Source organism: Vigna radiata, chromosome 6 (genome assembly GCF_000741045.1).
Source record: "Vigna radiata var. radiata cultivar VC1973A chromosome 6, Vradiata_ver6, whole genome shotgun sequence".
In the NCBI taxonomy this organism is placed as follows: domain Eukaryota; kingdom Viridiplantae; phylum Streptophyta; class Magnoliopsida; order Fabales; family Fabaceae; genus Vigna; species Vigna radiata.
Window position 1 is genome coordinate 5801849 of NC_028356.1, and position 16013 is coordinate 5817861.

The following is a 16013-nucleotide window of genomic DNA, read 5'->3' on the forward strand; positions in this document are numbered from 1 at the left end:
CCATGTATGCACCAGATCGCGAGAAGACCGCTTTCATGACGGAGAAGGCCAACTTCTGTTATGAAGTAATGCCATTCGGTTTGAAGAACGCTGAGGCCACGTACCAGCGATTGATGGACAGGGTCTTCTCCGAACAGATAGGACGATGCGTGAACATCTATATCGACGACATGGTTGTTCGATCGTCGGATGATGAGCGACATTTGCACGATTTGGAAGAAGTATTCACTCAGATTAGAAGGTATGGCATGCGGCTAAACCCGGCGAAATGTACCTTCGGCGTAGCCGGGGGAAAATTCCTAGGTTTTATGCTTACCTCCCGGGGAATCGAAGCCAACCCCGACAAGTGCGAAGCTGTGTTGAAGATGGCAAGCCCAAGCACGCTCAAGGACATCCAGAGGTTGGTCGGTCGGTTGACAACACTATCCCGTTTCGTTCCGAAATTAGCCGAACGAATTCGACCAATCGTCAAGAAGATGAAGAAGGACGCCCCGGGAAAATGGGACGCGGAGTGCGAGGAAGCATTTGCTGAAGTAAAAGAAATTCTGATGAACCCCCCCGTTATGAACAGACCAATACCAGGCTATGACCTGCAAATATATTTGGGGGTGTCCGACACGACAATCAGTGCGGTCCTGACACAGGAAGAGCCTTCCCCAAAACTTATATATTTTATCAGTCGCACGCTTCAGGAGACAAAGGTCCGCTACCAGCAAGTAGAAAAGGTGGCACTGACGCTCCTCCACGCCTCCCGCCGACTTCGCCAATATTTCCAGGGATACCAAGTGGTCGTCAGAACAAATCTTCCGGTGGCTAAGGTGCTCAGGAAACCCGATCTGGCTGGACGAATGGTGGGATGGGCCGTCGAGTTATCAGAATTCGGTCTGCGGTATGAACCAAGGGGTTCCATCAAAGGCCAACATCTCGCTGACTTCGCGGCTGAGTTGCCTGCGTTTGGGAGTGATCAGTGGACCCTTTATGTTGACGGAGCATCCGGACGACAGGCCAGTAGGGCCGGAATAGTTTTGGAAGGCCCGAACGGTTTTTTACTTGAATACTCGTTGATATTTAAATTCAAAACATCCAACAACCAGGCTGAATATGAAGCTCTGGAGGCCGGATTAGGGCTTGCCAAGGATATGGGAGTGCGAAACCTGGTGTGCCGGACGGATTCGCAACTGGTCGTGGGACAGATGAATGGGGAGTTTCAGGTGAAGGAGGACCATCTGCTGAAATATTTCCACCGCGCGACATCCTTAATGGCAACCTTCGAAAAGGTTGAGATCCAACATATCCCCCGGGAACAGAATACGCGGGCCGACATGTTGTCTAAGCTCAACTCTGGCAAGGAAAAGGGTCAACTGACAACTGTTATTCGCCAGGTCTTGCTCCAACCGTCCGTAGAATGTTACGCCATCACTTCGACCGGTAACGACTGGCGAGATGAGATAAGGAGATTGATAAAAAGGCAAGAGGATGGACTATTAGTAGATTCATTCGAATCAAAGAAGATCGCCCGGTTTATAATAATCGGGGATGACTTATGCAAAAGGGGTTTCTCCACTCCGCTGCTGAAGTGTCTATCGCCGGAGGAAGCTCAGTACGTGGTGAACGAGCTTCATAACGGGGTGTGCGGATTTCATTGCGGACGGAGAACGTTGAAAGCCCGTATCCTCAAGGCCGGATACTACTGGCTGACAATGGAGGACGATACCCAAACTTTCACGCAACGTTGCCTCAGTTGCCAAGCCCATGCCAACGACACTCGAGCTCCCCCGCACACGCTCCATTCCATTACTTTCCCGTGGTCGTTTGCTCAATGGGGAATGGATATCATCGGACCTTTTCCCCAAGGCCAGGGTCAGAAAAGATTTCTCCTAGTCGCGGTCGATTATTTCACAAAGTGGGTCGAGGCTGAGCCCCTTGCGTCCATCACTGCCGGGCAGGTTCAGAAGTTTTGCTGGAAAATAATATGCAGACTCGGCCTTCCCAAAGTTATAATAACGGATAACGGCCGGCAATTCATCGATAGAAAACTAGAAGAATTCTACACTAACTTGGGTATCAAGCATTTCACTAGTTCGGTAGAACACCCCCAGACGAACGACCAGGTCGAAGCCGTCAACAAAACCATAGTGGCAGAATTAAAAAGGAGGTTGGGAGAGAAGAAATCGGCCTGGGTAGAGGAGCTGCCAGAAGTATTGTGGGGCTACAGATGCACACCGCACGGCACCACGGGGGAAACCCCCTTTAATTTAACTTATGGAACCGACGCCATGCTCCCGGTCGAATTAGGCGAACCATCGTTGCGCAGGAGGCTCGATGACATGTAGATAAACGATGAGGTGTTGAGGGTGGAGCTCGATACCATTGACGAACGGCGCGATCGGGCGGCGCTCAGAGCTGAGGCTTGTAAACGGCTAATAGAGTGCCGGTACAACACTAAGGTTCGCCCCCGAGAATTCCAAGAGGGCGACCTTGTCTGGAGGAAGACCGGGGAAGCCAGGCGCGCGCCTCAACATGGAAAATTGGCAGCCAAGTGGGAAGGCCCCTTCAGAGTTGTCGCAACGTTGAAGAACGGAGCTTATCGCCTTGCCCGGCCGAATGGAAAGCTCCTTCCCAATACGTGGAATGCAACGCACTTAAAGTTTTATTTTAGTTAATTATGTTTAGCCAATGTACTCGTTCTATGAATCCTTAAATGAAAAGCCTTCTTTTTCGTCCAACTAAGTACTTTGCCGGCAAAGCCGATCATAACTAAGGGATCCGTCCCTAATAAAAGGGATCCGTCCCAAATAAGTTGAAGGGATCCGTCCCTAATAAAAAGGGACCCGTCCCAAATCATTCCTAAGGGATCCGTCCCACCAAGGGATCAGTCCCACTAAGGATTCCGTCGCCACGAAATCCATCTGACCAAAAATCCGACCCGAGCAAACCAGCATGGGCCGATAACACTTATAAATAACAAAGTTAACAAGACAACAAAAAAAAAATAATAAATTAACCATAAAACGAACCAAATTCATTATACTGTCAAAGTAAAGCAAAAAGCCGGACGGGTCGACCACGCAAACAAAAGCTACGCCTAAATGTTTGCAAGTCGACCTCACGAACCAAAAAATACAGTGTTTAAAAAGATCAAACTCCTGGTTCGGCCTCAACAGCAGGCTCGCCGTCCGTTCCCACGACGGTTTCATCATTTAGAGCCCCTTCCACCGGTCGCATCTCGCCCCGGTACACGTCCTTGTACAAGTCAAACCCAGCAGCGGTCGGATCTACCTTAAGAAGATATTGCACCTGACGAAGAGCCTTATTGAACTCTTTTTCGTGCTCATCTATCACGGTGGCGTCCAGCTTGTCGAAAGCTTCCTTCACCTCCTTCAGCTCGGCTTCAAGACGCTTCTTGTCGGCATTGGCGGCCAAAAGATCTTGGGATAGTCGCTCGCTCTGTTCGGCCAATTCACCTCCCCTCTTGGCCAACCGGCGGACCTCCAGCTTTTCCTTCTCGACATCTTCTCTTAGACCATCCTCCACCAGCTTGGCATCCGCCAAGGACTTGTTCGCTGCAACTAGTTTAGAAGCAGCAGTGTCCAAGTCCGCTTGCAACTTGGTTTGCGTCTCAGAGCAATGCTCATGCTCCTTAGCCAGCGTCTCCACACGACGACGAAGCCCGACAGAAACATTCTGTTCATCCGCCAACTCGCGGAGCAATTCCCGAGCCTCGCGACCTTTACTGTGCTCGCGAGCTCTACGAGCCAACATGACGCCCCAGCTCATCAGCTCCACGGCCGCCCCCAGCAAATCTTCTTCGGATAATGGCTCAATGACCGCCAATTGAGAGGAACTGGGCCGACACTCTATCTTTGACGCCGCGTCAAAGGCAATGTCGAAGACGCCGGCCGGTAGGGGATGGAGTGAAGAACTTCCACTGCGACGGTGGCGTTTGGAGGAGGACTTCCCTCCATCATTGGTTTTTCTCTTCCGCTCGAGGGGAACAGCCGAATCCGGAGGAGATTCAGAAGAATTGACCAACGTGACAAAAGCAGGGTCCGGCTGAACTTTCTCTGGCGCAGAATCAGCCACCATCTTTTCAGGGCGAACCACTGTCACGGGGTCCGCCACCTTCACCTTTACGGGTACGCCAGTAGGTACGCCGGATGACGTTGCCCGATTGGAGGTCGCGGACGGTTATGCAACACCTTTCGAGCTGCTCCCCTTGCGCCGTTGAGTGGACGCAAGCCATCCAGACTGGCGAGGCTACGGTAGTGACATATATCCTGAGAAGAAAACAAGAATTTAGCTAAGTCAAAAATGAACATAAGGAAGCCGAACCGGCCATAAGCATACCAAAGGCTATTTGGTCATAGTCCTCGTATTTCAGGCAGTCGACGAAGCCGCGNGCGTTGAGGCGACGGGGAAGGTCCTTTATGATCCGAACGGCGTCGCGCTCCANATTATTCATGCGNGCTACACCGTACGCCCTTATTTTGGGAGGATCCTNTGTCCAANAAANGGGGAACNGAGGAGTGCCTTCGGCGTCAAAAAACTCNGACTTCCCNGAATCCTTAATTATTATTNTGAAATATCTTGTCTTGAAATTTTTGAAAGAATCGAAAAACGGCTTGAAAAGAGTGCGATCATGTACAGAGGATAANGACACCCACCCTCGTCGGGGGGAAGGGCNGACGTTGAAGTAGTGAAGAAATACCNGAACCATGGGCATTAATCCNACCGNCGCACACAAGGATGTNAAGGCTTGCATGGCCGCCCACCCGTTNGGATGCAGTTGGGTGGGAGCTATTTTCAACTCCTTAAGGACGGACNCTTGGAAATCGGTGAACGNCACTCTGACGTACATTTGCTCGAACATATACGTATACACGAAGAAGAAGTCCTCGGTNCTGGAACCCTTCCCATGGTATACGCGCTCGTTCGGATGNCTGACGCCCAGACNGAATAGCNGGGCATCCTCAACATCACGGGCGATGTAGGACCGATTCGCCCACCACGNCAGTTCATCGTGAGTCCCGAAATCTGAGGTAAACTCACCTACTTCAGGGGAGGCCCACCGATAACCCCGGATGCGAGGCCATCCTCCGGCCGGCTCGGTCGACTCGCGATCGATCCGTACTCCGTCCTTGAGCAAAAATATGCCATAACCATTAACCAATCGATCTCCGTCCGGAGAGGGCGGAACAGAGCTCTCATCCTGATGCGCGTCCAGAAACGACGAAGAAACCGAACTCNGAGACGAAACACCCCCAGCCCTAACCTCCGCCTGTTCCCTTTCCAAAGGGACGTCACCGGTCCTTCCCGCCGCGCCCCCGCCGCCACGACCCGACGACTCCTCCGATGAGTAAACGGTAATCGCAGCCATTTATTACCTGAAGGTCGAAATTCTGAAGCAGTAAAAAGAGAGAAATAAAGAGTGAGCAGCGACCCTTTCCCACCCCTATTTATAGCCAATTTTTGAAAATCATCATGCGTTACCCACCGTTCGATTCAAAGCACATCAACGGCGCAGATTCGCGACGGTTCACTCCACCACTCCAAATGACCAGTGACAGGAGAACACGTGTCTTTTCCCGCCTAGTGCCCCCTCAAAAATCGCAACCGTCTCCCCACTCTCAGCCTTTCAGTTACTTCGTCACTTCAGGCTTGGGGGGCCTATGTACCAGGGAGGACGTCCGACCCTGTACATCAGGGGAGACGTCCGGACAATTAACTTACCGCTCCATAGCAAACCCTTCAGACGACACTTGTTCGTCCGGTTTGGCCGGACGGTTTCGTCGAAAAACGCAGTATCATTTACTGACAGTGAACGAGGAAAGATCAGGCCACTAATTAATATCAAACTAAATAGGATTAAGGGCATTGGGCCCAATCTTGGGCCGTGATTAAAGAAGGCTTAATCCTCGGCCCATCTGGAAAACTATAAATAAAGGTCAAAGGTAACAGTAGATAGGAACATTTATGGTGCATTTATGCTACTTGATAACTTTCTCTTTCTATCTCTATAAATAGAACTGAGGACTGACTTGAGCGTCAGAGTACTTTTAGCAGGTACCCGGCCGGTCAAGACGAACAGCAGGAATCAAGACCCAGAGTGAACGGAGGTAGAGCTTCAAGTCCGGAAATTGTAGAGGAAGATCCCACCGACCCAAAACAGATAATGATATTTAGACAACTATTTTTGACAACATTTGAATATCATTATGTGTCATTCTGTAATTGGTCCATAATGGTATTTATGATTATCATTATTGATTGTGAAGTAATTTTGAACCAATCACAAAATAACACGTAAATAATGTTCAAATATTATAAAAAAAATATTGTTTAAATATCATTATCCCTTTCTTATTTTGCTTCAATTTCAGTGATTTCTAGTAAATATTTAAGAACAGTATTCGAATTATTTGAGCATACAGTTGTGTTGATTTGGAATGCATGTAATCTTAAATAAATAAATTTTATTAAAGTGGTTAATGACAAACGAATTTGAATAATATATTGTGATTTTACTAACAATCCAAATTTATATTTTAATATTTATAAATTTAGAAATATATTCTAAATTTTATTTTTAATATGACATTATTTTATTAAAATTTAGTAACAAGTTATATAAAATTATAGATTATTATAATAATAATTATTAAAATTATTCATGTCATTTTCTTAAGTTAATGATTTACTATATTTATGTCATTTATTTAAAATAAATATAATTTTTTGTATTAAAAAATTAATTTAATATAAATTTCCAATTTAAAAAACTCGATTGAATTAATTTATAATCTGAAAATTTTGAATCTAATTAACAATCCTCAATTCTACTTTGAGAAAGGAAATAGGTTACAGGGTCAGAAATTTACATTGAATTAGCATTGCTTTATTATTCTGAGAAAATACATTTAGCAATTGGATACTACACATTTCTGCACCTGCCACATCATTGTCCATAGAACTTAATTTTAAATTAATCTACGATCAAATTTTCTGTATCATTAAACTATTTGAACATGATTGAATTGTTAGCAATTTGAGAACTTCAACTATTTCAACCTGTTATGAACGGATTGGACGCATAATTTTATGATTTTCAAGCATTTTAAATTATAGTAGAAAAGAAAGAATACAGTAGAAGGAGCATGCTGAAAAAGCTTTTTTAGTAATTTAATTTTAAATTTAAAATAAAAAAGTTAATTTGTGATGTCTTTTTATAGTATTAGAATTTTTATTTTCACATAACTTTTTCATATTAAGTAAATATGTATAATAATAAAGATAACATATGTTTGTTATTTATTAAAACAAAGTAAGTTGTCTCCTATTCATATCTATAAATATTTCCATACAATTTCTTCTAAAGAAATTGTAAACTCTCATATAATTTCTTTTTTATATAAAAATTGCATATTCTCTCATTATATATATTAAAAAATAATTTCATATTATTTTTATTATAAAAAAATTTGATAATTTTAGTTTTTTATTTATTAAAATTTTTCTTTTATTTATCACATCAATCAAATAATTTACAAATTTTTAGAAACTCTATCATCAAATCTATTTACTTTCAGCTCCATTTTTTTTTTAAAAAAATATATTTAAATTCATACCATTACTTTCCCTTAAATCTATCTTGATAACAATGTGTGGTATTGTAATGGACAAAAGAAGTTTAATTTAAAAAGTTATATTAATTACGTTTAATGATTTATAATTAATTTCAACATAAGTTAGAAGTACACATGCCATATATTATTTATTTTAAAACTCTAGCCTAGTTTAAGCTTACAAAAATAAATCTGTCAAATGATATTTTCAAATTTATAAAATTCATTCCATAAAAAAATGACATAATATTTCAACTAATTACGGCAATTCTAATTTTCTTTTACATTTCTCTGATTAATATTTATCCCATATTTAGACCTAAATGTGGCCTAAAAATGTCACATTATCTAACCAAAACTTTTATAATTGATGTAAGCGTTGTTTCATCCATTTTATACTCTTCAAATCAACTGGAATATCAACAAAAAGGATAACAAAATGATAAAAATAAAACTCAAGAACTTAGTTCATCAAGTTCATAAAAGTTTATAAAAGACATAAATCTTTGATACATAGCCTTTTCGATTTTCAACACTCAAATTATATATTATATATGGAGCTCAAAAGTCACACTCCCGAATAGATTAACATATTCTTTTGACTTCTAATTTGGATTTTGAATACTTAAAATCGATAAGAGCTGATTTTTTCTTTTTTATTTTCTCTACCTTTATTCAAATTGATCGATTCGATTCCGTTTACTATAAACACATTCTTTCATATAACTTCTTTAATCGTTTCAAATTCATGGACAAAATAATATTCCTTGTGATGTACGATATGTTGTTTATAACTTATGATGGAACCTCTTGATCGCATAGTTTATAGTAGTTATACTTCTAATATTTGGTAAACTTTTTCAAGTTTACATACCAACTAGTGCAAAAACGTTGTTTAACATCGGTTAATTTAGGCTTTTAACGTCACCTTTCCAACCGACGTCTATACGAGTGGCGTCTATGTGATGTCAGAATTCATCCAACCGACGTCTATATACACGTCAATTCACGATATCCACCGACGTCTATATAGACGTCTGCTTATACTCAAACTGACGTCTATTTACTCTATATAGACGTCCGCCTATTCCTAAACTGACGTCAACATGAATATACAGAGGTTGTAAATGACACTAACCGGCGCCTATGTTCTTATAGATGTCGGACCATGCAGTAACCGACATCTAACAACATTAATTGTAGCCTAGTCGACGTCGCTTTTTCACTAATCGACGTTTGACTACGTGACGTCTAATTGCCTGCGGAATTAGGTGAACAACATTAATTGTAGCCTAGTCGACGTCGTTTTTTCACGGGATCCAACGTCTATTTGACGTCTAAAGCTGAACCGGTTGACGTTTGATTTTTTGTCAGTGACGTAGACGTCGTTGCCCTTTCTAGCCGACGTCTAAGCTCCTTGAAATTTGATGGGCAGCATTAATTGCAGCCTAGTAGACGTTGGTCCCCATGAACACCGACGTCAATGGACTGTCTTATCACATTCCTCAGACAATTGGACGTCAGTTTGCGGCAGGTGCGACGTCTATGAAGTCATAGACGTCGCCGAACATCGAAACTGATGTCTAGTTTTCCAATTTATTTACGATAATACTACCGTGCAGTAATAGACGTCGGATTTTCACGGAACCGACGTCTAATGAATGACGTTAAAGAGCGTTTTTGCACTAGTGTAATTCATTAAAACCTTTCTAATTTGACGACTTTAGTGGCAACAACTTATTAAAATCTCATCTTAAAACTGCCAAGATGAGAGCAAACTAACAATACAGAATATTATATAGCTCTAAGATTGATTAAACGAAAACACAGGTATCTCAAGAGCTTTTAAAAAGGATACTTGTAATCATAACACCAGATTTCTTGGCATCTTGGAGAGTTAATGCAAAAACACGACCCTGAACTTAAGTTGCTTAATTACCCCCAACGTCTTCAGTGATGATAAGCTACTCTCGAACCACACCAAAAGAATTTGATGATCAGTCAAGATGCTACAACTAGCTACTGGTGCTTATGCAGCATGACCAGAGAAGAATGGCTTGTCACTGCAAAAGGGCAATCTCAGGATTTGACTTTGTTCATGCAGTGATAACAATGCCCCTATATTGTCCAAGCAAATCCCAAAATAAATTTTGTCACATCTTCAACAGAACCATTTAAGTTTAAAAAGTGGGTTTAAGCCTAACTCAATCCTACAAAACCGATTTCTAAGATGAGAATTACATCTTACTTTATATATTATAAATTAGTCTTATATTTAGTCGACGTGGGAATTCTAACAAGTTTATTCAATCATTTATAAAGAATATCATATTTAGATAATTTTATGATTTTATTTATTTTTATAATACCCAGTTAAAGATTGAATATATGTATATGCCTCTCTCTATATATATGTAGTTGTTATCCTCTGAAACATTGTAATGGAACTCAAGAAGTTAGGTATCCAGTGGATATCATGACAAGTACCAAACGCAGTGATACTGAGTCAACCTCAAATCTCTTTATTTTTCTTCCTATATTCTGCTATATCAGTTTTCCTAATTGCAAAATTTCCACACTGTAGGGTCCAACCTTCACATGCCTAAACCTGACATGCACGACCATTCTATCCCCTCCCCAACCAAACATAATAAGAAAAGTTTTCTTCCATTTTAATAAATAAAAAGGTGCAAGTTCTCACAACATTCATCTGTTGAAAAGGTGTTTAGCATAAACAAACTCTTCCAATTAATACTAACTTAATTATTCATAGATATTTCTTTCTTAATATTTCACCTTAGTGTATAGAAAAAAAGTTCATTAACTCTACACAAGAGAGACAGAGAGAGAAAACAGTAGAAGTCATTTTCTATAAGATGTTTTGTATTGATTGATTCAGAGTACTTCATGGAAACAGGAAAATCTGAGATCTTCATCAATTCAAAATAGGTCATGCATAGTTGCACACAGTACTTTTCTCGGTAGGATCAGATACATGGGATGCGATTACTTTGGGATTAGGTTAGACTATGGACTATATAGAGTATAGTAGTATAATAGTATAGTAGTATAGTATCCTACACAACAAGAGCTCACGTGACTAGAAAAACAATCACGTGATCCATATACCAAAATGAAATTTTAAAGTCATTTGTCAAACTTGAGGTAAAATGCAGAAGTGGCTGCAGCCGGAAAGCATTTTCTTATAGTGGAAATGATCTAATTAAACATTGTTTTCACATACACATAATGGGATGATGTTGGTCGTTGAATACTTTATTCATGTTCATAAAAGTTAATTTCTTGATTATGGTGTGGTCAAACACATAAAATGACTTATCTTGTCACAGTTAACCACATTTAAGTCTAAATTAAAAAGGGAAGAACCAGGTCGTTATCAATTGTGCCAACATTAAGAATACGACACAAACATTCAACGATCCAGCTAAAAATATATGCGTTGAAATTGGCTTTTTTTGGAGGATGTACTCCTTCGTGTTCTTACCAATCCTGCCAAACAGATTTCAGCTTAGAGAATAGTGGTGGACTAGGAAAAAAACAGTACAAAGCCACAGACAAAAAAACAAACACACAGAGAAGCAGTAATGACTTAATAATATCAACAATTTGGATCTTCTATATTGTTATTATTGTTGTTATTATCATTCTTTTTCATTGAATTTGGACCACTACGCTACAGAAAGGGCACATAGTTTAGCAGGTTATTCGCGACGTGAATATAAACAAATGGGTAAACAGTTTGCTGCAAAAGGACAATGATTCGTATTACGATGATAAGAGGTGTCATCGGTTCAAGCTTTATGCAACATGGGTTAGCGTGGTTTCACTTTATTACTTAATCTATGAAAACGTCGTCTTCAGTGTGTTACAGTAATGGGCTAATGGGCAGCACCTACCACTGTCGATGATTTTGCACTTTAAGGAGCCACTCTACTTCATTATTGTGCCTTGTAGACATTGAACTCTGTATTGCGCTTATATCTAACTTGAACAATCAAATGATGTTAATTGATTAATCGGCTGGTCTACGTTGAAACTTCATTTATAGAACAAAAATTGATAACCTTGATGCTCCCTTTTACACAGTTACTTTAGTAGTTTACACAGTTCCATTGTAAGGTATAATAGATGTGATTTGTGTCTAAGTTGAACTGCTTTCACTTTTCAGCTTGTAGCAGTGTAAAGAAATGAGTAAAGTCATCATCAAGTTCAACATGTCATGGCCACTAACCACTAAAATTGAATTCATTCTTATAAGAAAAAGTGAATAAAGAGTATAGCACTGTTAAAAATAGAAAAACACATCATGACAAAGAGGATATGGCTGTAATTGGACCAACAATCGGGGAGTAGTTTCAAGAGTGTGAAGACATAACTCTAGCACACAACCAGCAAACGTCACATTTTTTAAAGCAAACTGATGAAAAGTATTAATATATGTTTTTTTTTTCACACAAAAGACATGGAAAGAAATAATGACATTTTGGTAAAAACTAGAAATTAATGACGGACGAAGGTTTCTGAGTGGTGTTATGCGGGGAAGAGATGGCTTGTGGTAGAACTCTGCTTTAGAAGATTCCTGGGGTACAGAGTATCGAGTAATTGGCATCCTTGAGCAAAATTTGAAGCTTCGATTACCGACGTCAAGAATATTTTTTTAATAACTTTTTTAACAATATTTATTTTTAATAATTTTTTTTAACAATACTTTTTAAAAATAAGTTTAAACAAACTAATAAAATAATGATACTTGACTATTAAAATAAAATTATTAACTTATAAGATTTTATAAAAGTAGAAAATGTTTTCTTCACAATATTTTTTATAAATTTTTACAACATTCAGTAACCTGTGATTGGTGTATTGGTGTATTTCATGCACAAATAAAATAGTCACACAACTTATTATCAAAAAACTGTTAGAAAAAGTTGTTACCGTGTAATATTCCTATAAAAATCCTGTGAACGAGTAAATTACATTTCAAAGAATTGCACAATAGTCAATGGTGAAAGGTCTCGGAACTAGGGTTGCATTCTACGGCTCTCTGAGCAAGGAGTGTCCAGACGTTTTGTGCATCAGTACATATACATATTTTCTATTAGAAAAAAACTAAAATCCTTTTTTTTTTCCTAAAAAATTTAAGGTTTAATGGCTCAATACGTTTCTATTTTCGTCCAAAATCTTAAATAAGTCATTTTCTTTTTTATGTCTTAATTGAATTCTTATTTTTGTAAAATTGGATTAAATAGGGTCTTTCCGTCAAATTGAGATGATGCCGTTAAGAAGGATATGTTGACAATGTAGTTTCTTATTAAGTGGATTAAAAATGTGACTGAATTGTATTTTTTTAATTTTTGAATTAAAAAACAAAATATACAGAAAATACAATTTAGTCACATTTTCAATGTCATGTAATAAAAAAGTACATTGTCAAGACGTCATTTCAATTTGATGGAAATGTTCTATTTGATTCAATTTAAAAAAAATAAGGACTTAATTGAGACGCCGAAAAAGAAAAGGACCTATTTGAGATTTTAAATAAAAATAAGGACCTATTAAGACATTAAATTAAACCAAAATTTAATTAGATTTAATTAAGTTTTTTTAACCGCACATATTTTACATAAATATTACAAAATAAAGTTATTTAAACTTTATATATATATACATACACTAATTGCAGTCCTCGTAATGGTTTCTTGACTCTCACGGGGTAAAAAAATCCCGACGAAAAAAAACACTTATACGAGTAATATGAAAAAAAACAGGCTATTATTCCATGCATCTATATATTGTTTAATATCTCAAAAATACCCTTGTAATGCATCCATACAAAACACACACCGATAGCTATGCTCTTGGTATTCCAAATATTACTGCTTCAAATCTGAGACATCATTTCAGCAAGCTGCCTAACTGTAACTCGTTGTTTGGGTTACCCACATTAAAAATCTGTCCATTGGCCCTGGCAGGATTCTCCTGTTAACAAGTTATTCTTCACATTAGTGGAACAACAGTTTAAAGATGAACATCTGCAATCAGATAATCTGCCCTTAAAATCAAAAAGTATCATCAAAGATTGGAAATGGGAGCCTCCAATCACCAGCAAGACAGCTTCAATAGCATCCTTAATGTACACAAAGGTTCTCTGGGATTGACCACCATCCACAAGCTTGAGGGGCTCACCACGGAAGAGATTCTGCAGAAAATATTTAGAGCAGTGGTTCAAAAATATTGAGCAGCAACATTTAGTGTTAAAGAAAGTCCTAAATCTCATAAGCTCCCATTGCTAAAACATGCTCGAAGGATTACACGTGCTTAACCTTTAAACATATATTTGGATATTTTATATAAGAAAAAAGAAAAAGAAAAGAAAGAAAAAAAGAAGAAAAGAAAAAAGAAAAAAAAGAAAAAAATAAAATAAAAAAGTAAACTGATATAGAAAAATAGAATAAAATAGAAAATGAGAAATAAAAATAAGATTGAAAATTAAAAAGATAAAGGCCAAAATGTTAATGGAGGGGTAAAAACTAAAAAGGTGGTTGCATGAAGAAAACAGACCCATAGTTGCCTATGGACTCGAGGCCCAACTAAGAAAGGGAAAAAGAAAAGGGAAAGGGGGTGCCAGGATGAGTAAAGGGGGCTCAAGGCCCAACTGAGAAAAGGAGAGAGGGTATCAAGATGAGAAATGGGAGGTGCACAGGAATATTAGCACATACTTTCCCATATGCTAGCATTCCTCTACACTACAATATGATATCTGGTTTGACGATGATTTATAAATACCATAGAACTGTAGTAATGATGGAAACAGCAACAAATAAAATGGATTAAATCCTCAGGTATAATGCACTCAAATGCATTACTAGTTAACAAAATATTTATCCATAGACTGCAAAAACCAAAAAAGATATATTCCAGAAATATATGAAGATAAATTGAACTAGACAACAACAATTGCACTGCGTGTCCTCAAAATATGTCAGATGAAGAATCATATGTCAGTAGCCTCAACATTACAACAACTGAAAACATCAACATGAGCCTGACATCCAATGAAAATGCTACCTTGCAGCTACTAACTGCTGATCAACGCTGTCATAAAGGCATGGAAATACCTATAAAATACACAAATGGAAGGATTGCAATGAGTTCTTGTCATCCAGTTATTAAAGTTCGTACCTCAAATCAGATAGAAAAATGAGATGGGTGCAATTTTCTAATCAACAATGTATTTTAACAAAAGAATCCTGATATTTCTAGTGTACAACAAGCCTAACATCAAAAATAGATATTTACTCACGCAGACAACTTCTAACAAAGTGTGAAAGGATCCAATGGCATTTAATTTTGTTTTGTTCTAAAATATAATCATATGCAAAAATTAAAAAATCTAGATATTTGTCTTCTTGGGCATCAGGTATCTCTAGTTTAACAGTTAACACATACCTGGAATGCACTGCAGCAAAACTTCATCAAAATAATACCATCATGATTTATTTTGGCCTTTTTTAAGTCATGATGCAACTATCGTGGAACATTTTCTATCAGACGCCTAAACAAATCTGTCTGTCTATTTATCTACTAGCATAAGATCCAAAGCTTCCAAAGTTTAAAAACAATAGGTAAAATGAAAATGATATTGACCAGTTTACTATATCTCACACCCAATACCCCATTCATCAAATCTTCTACCAAAAATTTGTCCCTGCAAATGTCCAATGTTGTGTTCTCAGCGTTGCAATCAAACACGACCAGAGGTTGTCGTGCACCTACTTAGAATCTCACTCTACTGTATTCGGTGTTGCCCCGAATCAAGCGAGCCTGGGGTTGTTCCACGGCTGTGACGCATCTACCCTTCATGATCGGAAAGTTGGGAGTTTTGCAGAAAACAAGACGAGCTCCGTTTTGGCATGGGATAAAAGGGTTAAAAACATAAGCTTAGGGGCGAAGAATGGCAAGGGTGATGTGGTGAATACGGTGGTGGAAGATGGAAAAGGAGAAGTTGATGAGGCGTTGAGAAGAGGGTTTTTGTTGTCATGGATTGTGAGTAACTGCACCTGATGCAACAGCGCGCGACGCCGGAGACGAAGCCCCTAATTCCTTTTTTAATCCACCCCTAATTATATTCATTTACATGTCATAATTATATATTTTTTAAAACAAATTACAATGCCACATCATCAAACATTACACACCTGGCAGCTCTGCCGTTAGTGAACTTAACGCCGATACCAAAAAGGACCAACTTGAACAATTTTTGCGAAAGATAGGACTAAAGTGAACTTTTGAAAAAAGAAGGGACCACTTTGAACAAACCCTCCCAAAGGAGGGACCAAAATAGGTATTAAACCTAGATTTTAACAATTA

The 16013-nt window shown here is 38.9% G+C and overlaps 1 long non-coding RNA gene across 1 annotated transcript; it reads right to left on the reverse strand.

Annotated features, from left to right (window-relative positions):
• Window positions 1–14445: 14445 nt before the first annotated feature.
• On the reverse strand, window positions 14446–15432 carry LOC111241782. Its single transcript, XR_002668067.1, has 2 exons — window positions 15318–15432; window positions 14446–14761 (listed from the first exon to the last, which is right to left on the reverse strand). It is a non-coding gene; the product is annotated as an uncharacterized LOC111241782 (long non-coding RNA).
• Between the last annotated feature and the right edge of the window lie 581 nt (window positions 15433–16013).